This window comes from Notolepis coatsorum (assembly GCF_963971535.1).
Source record: "Notolepis coatsorum genome assembly, chromosome: 17".
NCBI lineage: Eukaryota > Metazoa > Chordata > Actinopteri > Aulopiformes > Paralepididae > Notolepis > Notolepis coatsorum.
In genome coordinates, this window is record NC_140181.1 from 98,178,364 (window position 1) to 98,196,206 (window position 17,843).

Sequence of the window (17,843 nt, forward strand, 5' to 3'; positions counted from 1 at the left end):
TAAAAAAAATTAAAAGAAATTTGAGGAGGTCTATCTATTTTTCCAGTTTTCAGTCTTGTGATGTGTCTTGTTTCAAAATTCTCATGACCTTAGGACTATAAATCATTAGCTTGCTAAATCCTACGTGTTGCCAAGATTCAAATTCAAGGTTTTTTTTCATTTTTGGCCGTATGCATGTTTTAACACAAGGTCACCGGTACAGTGCAATGTGTTGGACGAGAGAGCAGGTCAGCTCAGCGGCGGGAGCGCTAAATCATATAAAATAATAGAATAAAGTAAGATAGAAATAAACACGGAATAACACAAATAAAGGATATAACACTATATACATGATTAGCCGTATCTTACGGCCTCTAGCTATACGCTGGTGATCGTACTGTATGTACTGTATATCATACGAGACTAGAGATCTTGAGGAATCCATAGATAGTGGCCATGTCGTGCTGTAGGGAGAGGGTGCACTTTCAGTGACTTTTTCATGTTGATTTTCTATGGAAGTCAAAAGAGAAAAAGTCACTGATATATTTAGGGCTGACCTTCGAATTTTTTTGGGAATTCGAAGCTTCGGGGCCAAGATTCGATTTTAATTCGAAGCTTCGAGATAAAATAAAAATAAAAAAATTATTTTAATATTAAAAAAAAATTATAATAATTATGTTGTGGGACTTGTACAGCACTTTGTTCAACTTTGTCAGTGCTGTAAAGTTTAAACCTTTTTAAAATCTTAGACAAACAAAACACTTTGCTTTCATGAAATATAGTAAGCCGTCATTTGAGGCTTTATAAAAGCAGCACAATGAACACAAATCTGTCAGTGCCGAGTCCGACCTCGTCTTAAATAACAAACAGCATTGCTTGTTGTAGTTAACAAAGAGAGGCAGAGTTGATTTTGCACACACAGTTTGATAATCGAATTTTATTTTCATATTCGAATCCCATGCCCATCGAACAAAGCTGCGAAGTATTTAAGACAGCCCTACTGATATTGCACCCATCTGTATGTCTAGTGACATGTCATGACAGGTCAGGGTGGAGATACTCAATCACTTGCACTAAATACCCTGCAGGTGACTAGATCTTGTTGTATTTCACTTTAGTAGAACTTGTCAAGTTTCAGCAGTCTTACCTCTGTAAAGTGCATTCCATTCATTTTAGGGACCTAGTCTAAATATCGTACTTCTGAAGTATAAACAAACTACTGTTGTGAAGATTTCAATAAAGCGGACAATTCTGAGTCAATGGTGTGTGCGTTTGTTTTGGCATTTGATGTGTCTTTACAAATGTATTACCATTGAAAAATAAAAAGCAGATCCAGTCATTTTGTTGTAGGTTTGAGTGTGCTGTGTATCTTTGCCCTGCATGGAATGTTCGGGGAGTGGTCACCATGGTTACCTGCTGCCTTGCTGGAAGAAATATTCGAAACATTCTGTGAAAAGTTGACAGTTGGTCAAACTACACCTCAAGTGAGAAATAGTTTCTTTACTAACAATTTGAAAGTGACAACATAAGCTCCAAAGAATAACCTGTGACTCAGAAAAATACATTACACAGAATACTATTGCTGTATTGTTTGTTTTATAATTCAGAAGTATTAATTATTAATATTAATGGAAGTGAATGAGGAGCCTGACACCTGGGAGGAATGGTGGTGTTGACACTAATAACCCTCTTACTGTCCTCTTCTATCCTGCTCTCTTTCTAATATACTAATAATATTAATATGTCTCTACACTACTACGCACTCAACACTGCAGCACCCAAGTTTCAACACTGTTTGATGAACATTGTTACTCGGCTGAAAGAGTCGTACCCTTCCTGCTGACTTGTCGTACAGAACTTGTAAGTCGCTTTCAGTGTTCAGTTAAATCACGTCCAATCTTTCGCCGTCGACTAAAGACGCACTTCTTCAACCATTATCTGAATAAAAAAAATAAAAATAAAAAATATAACCCTAACTAACCTCACTGTCATGCACTTGTCCTAATAAACTAACCTACACTGTAGCACTCAACACTTTGATGAACATTGTTACTCAGCTGATAGAGTTGTGCTCTTCCTGATGACTTGTCGTACAGAACTTGTAAGTCGCTTTCAGTGTTCAGTTAAATCACGTCCAATCTTTCGCCGTCGACTAAAGACGCACTTCTTCAACCATTATCTGAATAAAAAAAATAAAAATAAAAAATATAACCCTAACTAACCTCACTGTCATGCACTTGTCCTAATAAACTAACCTACACTGTAGCACTCAACACTTTGATGAACATTGTTACTCAGCTGATAGAGTTGTGCTCTTCCTGATGACTTGTCGTACAGAACTTGTAAGTCGCTTTGGATAAAAGCGTCAGCTAAATGACTAAATGTAAAATGTAAATGTAAATTACTAAATGTAAATGTAATGTAATGAAATGACAGGGACAGCAGTGGGTCACTAGCTTACTAGCAGATGACTTTATACAGAGAGAGAAGATTTTTGACAAGTTCTACTAAAGTGAAATATCTCTTTAATGCATCTTTTGTGAAACTCAGCCAAAACCTTTTTTGAGCGTCTGCTGCGGTCAGCCACGGCCCAGTGAGTAAACAAAAAAAAGTTATTGATCGCACGCAACCAACGATATGACGTTGGGTCTCAGTACTGGCAGACAACCTTCACGTTCGATACAGCACCGTCTGGGGAGCTGGGCTGAAATACTGTTAAGTCACGTGTCTCCCGGGCCTTTCTGTGTGGAGTTTGCAATGTTCTCCTGTGTGCTCGCCAAGGGTTTCCCCTCCGGAAAAAGAGATAAAAACCAGTAAAACCAGATCGCTAACGCTGTCGTGTTCCCTGACGAAGACGGACAGGAGCCCTTGGATTGGTCCCCGGGCGTTAGGGATGGGTACCTTTCACATTTGAACCGATACCGGTACCGGTACCTGTGAATCGATACCGGTACCCAACGGTACCTTTTTTCGGTACTTTAGTCTCAAGAAATGTAATTTACCTACATCAGTCATAAAAAAAAAATCCAAACATCAAATAACTACAATTTCGACAGTTTTCGGCTTGTCATTGCTCCGACTGCTTTGTTGTTGAATCAAGTCAAATCCTAGGTAAGCATATATTGTGTGTGTGAACGTTGACATGAAAAGAAAAAAGTAAAAAAAAAAAAAAAAAAAAAATCATTTATTTTTTCGGTTTCTCACTTGATTCGATACTCGGTAGTACCGACGTGTTCCGGTTCGGTACCTCAAAAGTACCGAATTCTGTACCCATCCCTACCGGGCGTGGCCCCAAGGCACAACCCATGTGTGCTCCCAGCTGCCCTTGGGGGGGGGGGTGGGGGACGACGATGACGACGACAAGGGGATGGGTCAAGCGCAGAGAAGGAATTTTGTTGGCGACCCAAGACATGTGTGTGTGTGTGTGTGTTACTGTGTGTGTCGCTCATCTTGCAGCATGCGTGTGTTTGTAAGTAAATGTACTAAATGTACTACTAATTATAAAATGAAAGCTGAAAGTCTGCACTTTTAATCTCCTAGTCGTGGTTCTGTTTCAAATCCAATGAGTTGGGAGTACAGAGAGAGTAGTCAAAGCACTGAAACAACAACTGCATTTATATACCGCTTTTATCCAAAGCACTTATGCTTATGCATCACATTCACCCCATTCACGCACACATTCACACACCGACGGCAGAGAGGCGACCGTGGAAGGAGCCAACCTGCTCACCAGGAGGCAATTATGGGTGTCTTGCTCAAGGACACTTCGACACACTTCCACGGAGCGGGAATCGAACCGGGAACCTTCCGATTACCAAAGAATTATATATATTTGTGTGAATACGGGATGATATGTCAATTTTCTTAATTCTTAATTCTTCTGCCGCAAAAAGCACTAAGTCTCCAATTAGCCCAATACCAATCTGAAATTGGCCTAGAGATAATCGTGATGAATCGATTTTCAAAATCCAATTGTGACAAAATTGTGAGATTTCCCAAAGTTTCCTCCCACTAGTTTTGCTACTTATTCCTGCTTCCTGCGTCTGCCCTACGCGCCAGCAGCGCCATCTCAAACATGACCCCATCTCACCCCCCTCTCGTAAAAACACCACACCACCCACACCCACACCCACACACCCACACACACACACACACACACACACACACACACACACACACACACAGCTGCAGAGGGGCTGGCAGCACGGCTCATAAAACAGCCTTCTTACATCTGTGACGCGCCATCAAGCATTTTGTCATCATCCCGGCTTTTTACAGAGATTTACTCCCGACGACTATTAAAGACGACTTCAGCAGCCAAACACACATGTGCTGCCTTTATAAACACACATGTGCTGCCTTTATAAACACACATGTGCTGACTTTATAAACACGTGTGCTGACTTTATAAACACATGTGCTGCTGCCTTTATAAACACACATGTGCTGCCTTTATAAACACACATGTGCTGCCTTTATAAACACACATGTGCTGACTTTATAAACACGTGTGCTGACTTTATAAACACATGTGCTGCTGACTTTATAAACACATGTGCTGCTGACTTTATAAACACACATGTGCTGCCTTTATAAACACACGTGTGCTGACTTTATAAACACACATGTGCTGCCTTTATAAACACGTGTGCTGCCTTTATAAACACACATGTGCTGGCCTTATAAACACACGTGTGCTGCCTTTATAAACACACATGTGCTGCCTTTATAAACACACGTGCTGCGGCCTTTATAAACACACATGTGCTGCCTTTATAAACACATGTGTTCTGCCTTTATAAACACACGTGTGCTGCCTTTATAAACACATGTGTTCTGCCTTTATAAACACATGTGCTGCCTTTATAAACACACGTGTTCTGCCTTTATAAACACACGTGTGCTGCCTTTATAAACACACGTGTGCTGCCTTTATAAACACACATGTGCTGCCTTTATAAACACACGTGTGCTGCCTTTATAAACACACGTGTGCTGCCTTTATAAACACACATGTGCTGCTGCCTTTATAAACACACATGTGCTGCTGCCTTTATAAACACACATGTGCTGCCTTTATAAACACATGTGTGCTGCCTTTATAAACACACATGTGCTGCCTTTATAAACACGTGTGTTCTGCCTTTATAAACACGTGTGCTGACTTTATAAACACACGTGTGCTGACTTTATAAACACACGTGTGCTGCCTTTATAAACACATGTGTGCTGCCTTTATAAACACACGTGTGCTGCCTTTATAAACACACGTGTGCTGCCTTTATAAACACGTGTGCTGCTGCCTTTATAAACACACGTGTGCTGCCTTTATAAACACACGTGTGCTGCCTTTATAAACACACGTGTGCTGCCTTTATAAACACGTGTGCTGCCTTTATAAACACATGTGCTGCCTTTATAAACACATGTGCTGCCTTTATAAACACACGTGTGCTGCCTTTATAAACACGTGTGCTGCCTTTATAAACACATGTGCTGCCTTTATAAACACGTGTGTGCTGCCTTTATAAACACGTGTGCTGACTTTATAAACACGTGTGCTGCCTTTATAAACACACGTGTGCTGCCTTTATAAACACACATGTGCTGCCTTTATAAACACACGTGTTCTGCCTTTATAAACACACGTGTGCTGCCTTTATAAACACACGTGTGCTGCCTTTATAAACACGTGTGCTGACTTTATAAACACACGTGTGCTGCCTTTATAAACACGTGTGCTGACTTTATAAACACACATGTGCTGCTGCCTTTATAAACACACGTGTGTGCTGCCTTTATAAACACACATGTGCTGCCTTTATAAACACGTGTGTGCTGCCTTTATAAAAACACGTGTGCTGACTTTATAAAAACATGTGTGCTGCCTTTATAAACACGTGTGCTGCCTTTATAAACACACGTGTGCTGCCTTTATAAACACACATGTGTTCTGCCTTTATAAACACACATGTGTTCTGCCTTTATAAACACACGTGTGCTGCCTTTATAAACACGTGTGCTGCCTTTATAAACACACGTGTGTTCTGCCTTTATAAACACACGTGTTCTGCCTTTATAAACACGTGTGCTGCCTTTATAAACACACGTGTGCTGCCTTTATAAACACGTGTTCTGCCTTTATAAACACACGTGTGCTGCCTTTATAAACACACGTGTGCTGCCTTTATAAACACACGTGTTCTGCCTTTATAAACACGTGTGCTGCCTTTATAAACACACGTGTGCTGCCTTTATAAACACATGTGTTCTGCCTTTATAAACACACGTGTGTTCTGCCTTTATAAACACATGTGCTGCCTTTATAAACACACATGTGCTGCCTTTATAAACACACATGTGCTGCCTTTATAAACACATGTGCTGCCTTTATAAACACATGTGTTCTGCCTTTATAAACACATGTGCTGACTTTATAAACACACATGTGCTGACTTTATAAACACACATGTGCTGACTTTATAAACACACATGTGCTGCCTTTATAAACACGTGTGCTGCCTTTATAAACACACATGTGCTGCCTTTATAAACACACATGTGCTGCCTTTATAAACACACATGTGCTGCCTTTATAAACACATGTGCTGCCTTTATAAACACACATGTGCTGACTTTATAAACACGTGTGTTCTGCCTTTATAAACACGTGTGTTCTGCCTTTATAAACACGTGTGTTCTGCCTTTATAAACACACATGTGCTGACTTTATAAACACATGTGCTGCCTTTATAAACACATGTGTGCTGCCTTTATAAACACACATGTGCTGCCTTTATAAACACACATGTGCTGACTTTATAAACACACATGTGCTGACTTTATAAACACACATGTGCTGCCTTTATAAACACACATGTGCTGACTTTATAAACACACATGTGCTGACTTTATAAACACATGTGCTGCCTTTATAAACACGTGTGCTGCCTTTATAAACACGTGTGTTCTGCCTTTATAAACACATGTGTTCTGCCTTTATAAACACACATGTGCTGACTTTATAAACACATGTGTTCTGCCTTTATAAACACACGTGTGCTGCCTTTATAAACACACATGTGCTGCCTTTATAAACACACATGTGCTGACTTTATAAACACATGTGCTGCCTTTATAAACACATGTGTTCTGCCTTTATAAACACACATGTGCTGCCTTTATAAACACACATGTGCTGACTTTATAAACACACATGTGCTGACTTTATAAACACACATGTGCTGCCTTTATAAACACATGTGTTCTGCCTTTATAAACACACGTGTGCTGCCTTTATAAACACATGTGCTGCCTTTATAAACACGTGTGTTCTGCCTTTATAAACACGTGTGTTCTGCCTTTATAAACACACATGTGCTGACTTTATAAACACACGTGTGCTGCCTTTATAAACACACATGTGCTGCTGCCTTTATAAACACACGTGTGCTGCCTTTATAAACACACGTGTGCTGCCTTTATAAACACACGTGTGCTGCTGCCTTTATAAACACACGTGTGCTGCCTTTATAAACACGTGTGCTGCCTTTATAAACACACGTGTGCTGCCTTTATAAACACACATGTGCTGCCTTTATAAACACACGTGTGCTGCCTTTATAAACACACGTGTGCTGCCTTTATAAACACACGTGTGCTGCCTTTATAAACACACGTGTGCTGCCTTTATAAACACACGTGTGCTGCCTTTATAAACACACGTGTGCTGCCTTTATAAACACACGTGTGTTCTGCCTTTATAAACACACGTGTGCTGCCTTTATAAACACACGTGTGCTGACTTTATAAACACGTGTGCTGCCTTTATAAACACACGTGTGCTGCCTTTATAAACACATGTGTGCTGCCTTTATAAACACACGTGTGCTGCCTTTATAAACACACGTGTGCTGCCTTTATAAACACACGTGTGCTGCCTTTATAAACACACGTGTGCTGCCTTTATAAACACACGTGTGCTGCCTTTATAAACACACGTGTGCTGCCTTTATAAACACACGTGTGCTGCCTTTATAAACACACGTGTGCTGCTGCCTTTATAAACACATGTGCTGACTTTATAAACACACATGTGCTGCCTTTATAAACACACGTGTGCTGCCTTTATAAACACACGTGTGCTGCCTTTATAAACACACATGTGCTGCCTTTATAAACACACATGTGCTGCCTTTATAAACACGTGTTCTGCCTTTATAAACACACGTGTGCTGCCTTTATAAACACACATGTGCTGCCTTTATAAACACACGTGTGCTGCCTTTATAAACACACGTGTGCTGCCTTTATAAACACACGTGTTCTGCCTTTATAAACACACATGTGCTGCCTTTATAAACACACGTGTGCTGCCTTTATAAACACACATGTGCTGCCTTTATAAACACACGTGTGCTGCCTTTATAAACACACGTGTGCTGCCTTTATAAACACATGTGCTGCTGCCTTTATAAACACACGTGTTCTGCCTTTATAAACACACGTGTGCTGACTTTATAAACACGTGTGTTCTGCCTTTATAAACACGTGTGTGCTGACTTTATAAACACATGTGCTGCTGCCTTTATAAACACGTGTGCTGACTTTATAAACACGTGTGCTGACTTTATAAACACGTGTGTTCTGCCTTTATAAACACGTGTGTGCTGACTTTATAAACACATGTGCTGCTGCCTTTATAAACACGTGTGCTGACTTTATAAACACATGTGCTGCTGCCTTTATAAACACGTGTGCTGCTGCCTTTATAAACACACATGTGCTGCCTTTATAAACACACGTGTGCTGCCTTTATAAACACACATGTGCTGCTGCCTTTATAAACACACGTGTGCTGCCTTTATAAACACACGTGTTCTGCCTTTATAAACACGTGTGCTGCCTTTATAAACACACATGTGCTGCTGCCTTTATAAACACACGTGTGCTGCCTTTATAAACACACGTGTTCTGCCTTTATAAACACGTGTGCTGCCTTTATAAACACACGTGTGCTGCCTTTATAAACACACGTGTGCCTCCTTTATAAACACACATGTGCTGCCTTTATAAACACACGTGTGCTGCCTTTATAAACACACGTGTGCTGCCTTTATAAACACACGTGTGCTGCCTTTATAAACACACGTGTGCTGCCTTTATAAACACACGTGTGCCTCCTTTATAAACACACGTGTGCTGCCTTTATAAACACACGTGTGCTGCCTTTATAAACATGTGTGTTCTGCCTTTATAAACACACGTGTGCTGCCTTTATAAACACACGTGTGCTGCCTTTATAAACACACGTGTGCTGCCTTTATAAACATGTGTGTTCTGCCTTTATAAACACACGTGTGCTGCCTTTATAAACACACGTGTGCTGCCTTTATAAACACACGTGTGCTGCCTTTATAAACACATGTGTTCTGCCTTTATAAACACACGTGTTCTGCCTTTATAAACACACGTGTGCTGCCTTTATAAACACATGTGTGCTGCCTTTATAAACACATGTGTGCTGCCTTTATAAACACATGTGTTCTGCCTTTATAAACACATGTGTTCTGCCTTTATAAACACACATGTGCTGCCTTTATAAACACACGTGTTCTGCCTTTATAAACACACGTGTGCTGCCTTTATAAACACATGTGTTCTGCCTTTATAAACACACATGTGCTGCCTTTATAAACACACATGTGCTGCCTTTATAAACACACGTGTTCTGCCTTTATAAACACACGTGTGCTGCCTTTATAAACACACATGTGCTGCCTTTATAAACACATGTGTTCTGCCTTTATAAACACGTGTGCTGCCTTTATAAACACACATGTGCTGCCTTTATAAACACACATGTTCTGCCTTTATAAACACGTGTGCTGCCTTTATAAACACACGTGTTCTGCCTTTATAAACACGTGTGCTGCCTTTATAAACACATGTGTTCTGCCTTTATAAACACACATGTGCTGCCTTTATAAACACACATGTGCTGCCTTTATAAACACATGTGTTCTGCCTTTATAAACACATGTGCTGCCTTTATAAACACACGTGTTCTGCCTTTATAAACACGTGTTCTGCCTTTATAAACACGTGTGCTGCCTTTATAAACACATGTGTTCTGCCTTTATAAACACATGTGCTGCCTTTATAAACACACGTGTTCTGCCTTTATAAACACGTGTGCTGCCTTTATAAACACACGTGTTCTGCCTTTATAAACACATGTGTTCTGCCTTTATAAACACATGTGCTGCCTTTATAAACACACGTGTTCTGCCTTTATAAACACGTGTGCTGCCTTTATAAACACACGTGTGCTGCCTTTATAAACACACATGTTCTGCCTTTATAAACACGTGTGCTGCCTTTATAAACACATGTGTGCTGCCTTTATAAACACACGTGTGCTGCCTTTATAAACACACGTGTGCTGCCTTTATAAACACACGTGTGCTGCCTTTATAAACACACGTGTGCTGCCTTTATAAACACACGTGTTCTGCCTTTATAAACACGTGTGCTGCCTTTATAAACACACGTGTGCTGCCTTTATAAACACACGTGTGCTGCCTTTATAAACACACGTGTGCTGCCTTTATAAACACATGTGTTCTGCCTTTATAAACACACGTGTGCTGCCTTTATAAACACACGTGTGCTGCCTTTATAAACACACGTGTGCCTCCTTTATCACATCAACACGACTCACCGCCCAGATAACAACCCAAACACACACCTCCCAGGAGAAGGCATTTTGCAGGCCATCTACGACGGGTCTCTACTGTGTAATCCTCCGACTATCTCAGGGCATAGCGTCACCGTATTCCTGTGTTACAGCATGTTTTCACAAGGCATCGACACGGGAACTGCACACAGGGCACACACGACTCGCATGACCCAGTTATTAATCCTGGGAGAGACCCATGACGAAGTGACTCGCGCCCGCCCGGCCCCCCTCTCTCCTGTGCAGCGGTCAGGGTGCTGTCACTCCACATCTCATGTGTCAGCCCGTGTCTGATCGGGGGGGGGGGGGGGGGGGGGGGGGGGGGGGGGGTGGAGGAGAGCAGCATGACTCAGACCGGGGTCTAGCTCGCCTTGATGCTGGCTACATCACACAGAGGCTTGGGATGTGTGTGTGTTTGTACGTTTGTCTGTGCTTCAATACAATACAAGCTAGTGTTTAATGAGACCGTAGTGGATTCGCGGGACAGAATCTCTCCACTCTTATCACATTTGTTGTCGTCACCTCTTGATGTTAAGTGATATGAGCCGGCTGTTGTGCACTCACTGCAGAGACAGAGTGCAGATCTACTGCAAGCAGACAAGCAACAAACAACACGGACGGACACCGGCTATATCATATATATATATATCATACATGTTTATTTAAGTCCAGTTTACTTATCACTATGGTAAAAGCTAGGGGCGTAACAATGCATCGATCCTAAGGTGACGATTCAACTGCATCGATTTGAAAATGGTAGAATCGATTAGAATTTTTTTCTCAATAGAGTAGATTTTTTTTATTGACCTATAGTCCATTCATGCTGAGTGAATCAGTTCCCCCAGCCACATTTTTGTGTATTACATTTCTTTTGGGGAATTAACTGATGCATTAACTGAATTTATCAAATCGCATCAAATCGAATCATGGTCAAATGAAGAGATTTCATGATGCATTGAATCGTTGCCTGAAGAATAGTAATCGAATCGAAGTGGGGTCAAATATTTACACCCCTAGTATAAGCCTGTGCTTTGTTCGTTATGACTGTATTAGAAGTACACCGACACCATTTCAGTGTGGGTGGGTTGATGGCCATGTTCTTGATTGGGTGGGGGTCCCAAACATAATTGGGACTCCCAAAAAGGGCAGGGAATCTTTCCTGCTTCCATCGAACTACCACAGCGTTTGTGAGCAGATAATACCGCCATGTGATACCAGGACAGAGGCCTGGATGCCCGTTACTCTACCGGGAGCAGGAGGCTTAGAAAGAGATTATCAGTCATAATACACAACGCACACACAGCATGCCATCTTTTTCACTGTGGTGGGTGGCACCGCTGGTAGCGATCACTAGCTATTACCAGCTATCGGTAATGTGACCTCATCTTGATGCCGTGTGGTTTTTTCAAGTCAAGCATGCAGTCAGATTAAGCTATCCGCTGGTATTTGCCCATTGAGAAGGGCCCGCGCTAACTAGGAACATCTGGAGATTACACTCTCCGTGTATGGTTGTGATGCCAGAGCGAGAGAGAGAAAGAGATGTGCTAGAAAGAAAGAGAGAGAGCTAGAGGGAATGAGAGGGAGAGATGAAACAGAGATGAAACAGAGTGAGGCACACTGGAGACATGGATCAAGCAGGCTACCATGGGCAGTTAGTGAGAGTCAGAGCAGTTATTCACTGGGAAATCTGTTTAAGACTGACATTATTTAAATCTCTCCGGTCATAATAATTCATGTGAGGATAATTCCAGAGCGGGCCAAGCTGGCCAAGGTAGGCTGCTTGATCACCCTTCAATCTACAGTGTGCTTCCGTTTCATCTCTCGTTTCAGTACACAGCGAAGCTGTCCACGACGCTGAACTGAAGAGAGAGAGAGGGGGGGGGGGGCAGATAGAGAGCGAAAGAGAGAGAGAGAGGGGGGAGACAGAGAGACAGATAAAGAAAGAGAGAGACAGATAAAGAGAGAGAGAGAAAATACACAATGAGCGAGGGAGGATGTGATGATGACGACGCCTGCGACGCAAAAGGCTGGGAGACGGTAACGCAGTTTGACTAGTGACCTCTGTCACGTGACACTCTGGAGCAGCAGAGCGGGGGGGGGGGGGGGGGTTACATCACTGTGCCCCCTGGTGGTGGTGGGGGGGGGAGGGGGAGGGCAGAGCAGCTGTTGCAGCCGGTGGTGCCACAGGGCTGTGCCCCAGGGCTGTGCCCATGCCACTGCACGCCAGTATCCTTCCACACACAGTATCCTTCCACACACACACACAGTACCCTTCCACACACAGTATCCTTCCACACGTAGTACCCTTCTACACACAGTATCCTTCCACACGTAGTACCCTTCCACACACAGTATCCTTCCACACGCACACGTAGTACCCTTCCACACGTAGTACCCTTCCACACGTAGTACCCTTCCACACGCAGTACCCTTCCACACACACACGTAGTACCCTTCCACACGCAGTACCCTTCCACACGCAGTACCCTTCCACACACACACGTAGTACCCTTCCACATGCAGTACCCTTCCACACGCAGTACCCTTCCACACGTAGTACCCTTCCACACGTAGTACCCTTCCACACGCAGTACCCTTCCACACACACACGTAGTACCCTTCCACATGCAGTACCCTTCCACACGCAGTACCCTTCCACACGCAGTACCCTTCCACACACACACACGTAGTACCCTTCCACACGTAGTACCCTTCCACACGCATCTTTAAAAATCACCCTGTTGCTCATTGACTTACTGGCTATTAGACACAGGCTATGAATCCTACAAATGTAATCGCAGAGTTAAAGTCTCGTCCATATGTCAGATCGGCATGCGGACGCACACTCCCCCCCCCCCCCCCCCCCCCCCTGCCTCATATCACACTTGATTGAAACAGACAGAGACACACACATCACCCTAAATGCCTTTAAGTCTCTCTCTCTCTCTCTCTCTCTCTCTCTCTCTCTCTCTGAGAAAGAGGAATAAGGCGAGGTCTTTATTTATCAATTCAATCAGTATTGGAGAATTCACTCAAACCTACCATCTGCTTCTCAGAGCCATGTAAATTCACATATACATTTATGTTAGTTTCTCCTTTGATTGACATCTTCTTTTAGTTCATACCGTTTATTTGTCACAGGGAGGGCAACATTACATTTTGCTGACGCTTTTATCCAAAGTGACTTTCTGTGCAACAAGTCAGCAGGAAGGGTACAACTCTGGCAGCTAAGGGTCAGTAACTGTTCGTCAAACAGAGTTGAACTTGAGTGAATAGTAGTAAAGACATATAATAGCATAGTATAGTAATATCGACATGGTAGATTCCTTACTAGCAAAGTGCATAATAGTAAAAGACAGTATGAAGGTTAGTAGTGTTTTAATTAACGCCGCTACCATCATAATACCTTCTTGATCAGATAGATGTCTGAAAACATTAGCCTTGTTTTCTACCTGCATTAAGACTCTTGCAACAATCAGTATTGGTATAGGGATAGTTTGGATTTTTGGAAATTAAAAAGGGGAGGGAACTATGTCCATTTTCAGAATCCATACATGTAGTTCCTCTGGTCTGAGACAGTCCAAGAATATTAGCGGGAAAATAAACAACTCTCTCCCAAATCGACTCAAATTGATGATGTCATCGGGTATAAGGTCTGAAGCCTCTCCATTAGACAATTAATTGGGAAATATTTTATAGACACTTAGTTCATAGGTCCATTTTCTGTTTCAGACGTGAAGTCACTACTATAGATTAAAGCTCATTCAAGATCAAAACAAACATTCCGTGGGTCCACAAAATCTCCCATCCATCGTCCATGGAGCAGCTCTCCAGACTTTATACTTGATGACATCATACAAGTTTGACTCCTCGAATGGCTTTATGAGAGAATAGCTCTTTATATTTACATACAAATATTGATCGAACCTGGCAGTGGGCCAAGGAAATAGCAGATTCAAACTCTTAATTAGAGTGGTGTTCTCTTCAAGTAGTGTGTGGAATACTTGCTACTGCTAGTAGTGTAGTTGAGGCAATGCCATTAGCTTCCTCAGAGGTCTGGCCTGTTGCCTGCCTCCCAAGTGAGCTGGGAAGCATCAAACGGGCACAAAATGGAGGTTATCCTGTTAATCCAGGAACAGGCCAGTTGAAGGAACACGTCAAGGCTGATCAATGACTCAGGGCCGCCGCCCCCAAGTGACACTGGCACAATGACACTGGCAAAATACTGCACTGGTCTTTACTGGAACTCTGCACTGTGTATATATATATATATATATATATATATATATATATATTTATTTAAATGATTAATCCTCCACTGCACTGTTTTTGTCCCGTCTGTTGTTAGTTAAAAAAATAAGAATAATGCATACACTGTAATGCTGCAACAATTACCAATGTGTTTTACACAAATGGCTTAACCCTTTCACCGCCACACACTACCAAACGGTTAACCCTTTCACTGCGACAATACACAGAACGTTAACCCTTTCACTGCCACACAACAGCAGGTTAACCCTTTCACTGCCACACTACAGAAGGTTAACCCTTTACCATCACACTACCGATGGTTACCGTCTGTAGTGTGATAGTAAAGGGTTAACCTTCTGTAGTGTGGCAGTGAAAGGGGAACACGTCAACATTATGGTGTCAGACAAGAAGATAGATACCAATGTCCTCTCTGTGCGTTCAGTAGAAAGCTATGTGGTTGTTAAACCGTGACGTAGCCAAGCTTCTTCCTGTGTTGGCTGACTGAGGCTCTCATCTTTTCAACACGCCTCTGCGCTGTGTCCCTTGTTGTTTCAATACATCTGAGTCATAACAAAACTGTTTGGGGTAAGTGCTCCCAGTATCTCCCGCTGTCTGAAGTGGAGCGTTTGGCCCCCAGACATGAATATACGTCAAGACTTAACAACCGAATCTGGCTGCAAGCTACTAGCCTAGCTTTAACACAAATTAATGGAAGCGGATACGGATAGCTTGCAGCCGCATAGCTTTCTAACTGAACGCACAGAGAGGAGAATGTATCCATCTTGTTGTCTGACTCTGTAGAAGACGGTAAAGTGCGTTTCCCATAATGTTGACATGTTCCTTCAACATGCAGAGAAAAGCTTCAGTCACCAAAAATGAAAACCTACAGTCTTTGAAGTATTTATCACAGCGTATCACAGTGCATCATAGAGCATCACAGAGCATCATGGAGCATTATAGGGCATCACAGCTCATCACAGCGCATCATAGTGCATCATGGAGCATCACAGAGCATCATAGGGCATCATAGTGCACCATAGTGCATTGTAGAGCATCACAGAGCATCACGGAGCATCACAGAGCATCACGGAGCATCACAGAGCATCACGGAGCATCACAGTGCATCACAGAGCATCACAGCGCATCACAGCGCATCATAGTGCATCATAGTGCATTGTAGAGCATCACAGAGCATCACGGAGCATCACAGCGCATCATAGTGCACCATAGTGCATTGTAGAGCATCACAGAGCATCACGGAGCATCATAGTGCATCATGGAGCATCACAGAGCATCACAGCGCATCATAGTGCACCATAGTGCATTGTAGAGCATCACAGAGCATCACGGAGCATCATAGTGCATCACAGCGCATCACACAGCCGTGTTCCAACTTTTTTTTGTCTCGTGACCCAATTTTATTTAGCCCGTTTGACGCTTCCCCCGGGTCACTAGGAAATGGGCAGCGGGCCAGAACTCCGAGTGAGTATGTACTCAGTAAGTATGTAAGCTAATGGCATGGCATCACCTACCCTACTAGCAAGGATTCCATATAACTTAATGTCCAAAAATCTCAACCATCCCTTTAACCCTTTCATTACCACACTACAGCAGGTTCACTTTTCACAACAGTCTGTAGTGTGCTAGTGAAAGGGTTAACAGTCTGTAGTGTGGTAGTGAAAGGGTTAACACTTTGCCGTGTGGCAGTGAAAGGGTTAACCTTCTGTATTGTCGCAGTGAAATGGTTAACCCTTTGGTAGTGTGGTAGTGGGTTAAGATAACTGTGGGGGTTTAAAAAAAGAAAAAACAGGCCTCCAAAACCCCTATTGGTGCATTTTACATCACTATCCGATCTCAGCGCACCCCTATCAGGAGACTCTGAGACACAGCCTGCCTGCCAGACAGGCCTCTGATGTAATTCCAACCCAAATATGCGACATTCTTATTTTTAGTTAAATGCCAGTATGTTTATGGCCTTATTTATGCAAAATGCCAATGATGTAACTGTGCTTGAGTGCCGTTTTATACCGTCTGCAATTTTTACAACCTAACGCTGGGTGCGTGCCAGTGTCTGTGTTCATATCGCCTGCTGCACAGTGCCCAGACATCTGATCCTGGGTCAGATGAAGTCATCTCTGAAGGTATTATTCTATTAGACAGGTGACCTATATTTGGGTGGATGAGGTCTGGGAGGAAAAGGTAGCTCAGATGTGTTTCAACACACGCGCACTGAGCCCCGACAGAGACTATAAGATGGTAGAATTCAGGCGGTCAGGTGGCGTAGCGGAGATTGCGTTCGTCACCAACGCCGGAGAAGCTGGATTCGCCTGTTCGAATCCAGCTCCCGGCGTTGCCATCAGCTTGGCTGGCCGCTCACACTAATACAATTGGCAGTATTAGAGGGTGGGAAAGCTGAAGGGTGGGTCCTGGGCGTTGTGGACAGCGACCCCTACAGTTCGGTCGGGGCGCCTGCTCAGCTAGGGTAGGATCTAAGGAGAGATAGTGCGGCCTCCCACACGCTACACTCTCCCCGGTGAGAATCTGCGCGGCCAGGCTGGCCTGCCGGCTGGCTGCACATGCGTCGGAGGAAAGCATGTGACAGTCTCCGGTCTCCCGGACCAACAGTAGGGGAAAGTGCGCAACAACCAGGAAGGGTGGGATGGGAGAAAAATCGAGAAAAAGAGGGGAAGAAAGATAAAAAAAATAAATAAAAAAGAATATGGTAGAATTCAGGCGGCTGGGTGGGGCAGCGGACATTGCGCTCGTCACCAACGCAAGAGACACCGGGTTCGAATCCGGCTGTCGGCGTTGCCTCCGGCTTGGGGCAGCCGTCATACTAACTCAATTGGCAGGTGAAAAGATGTGACAGGCTGCC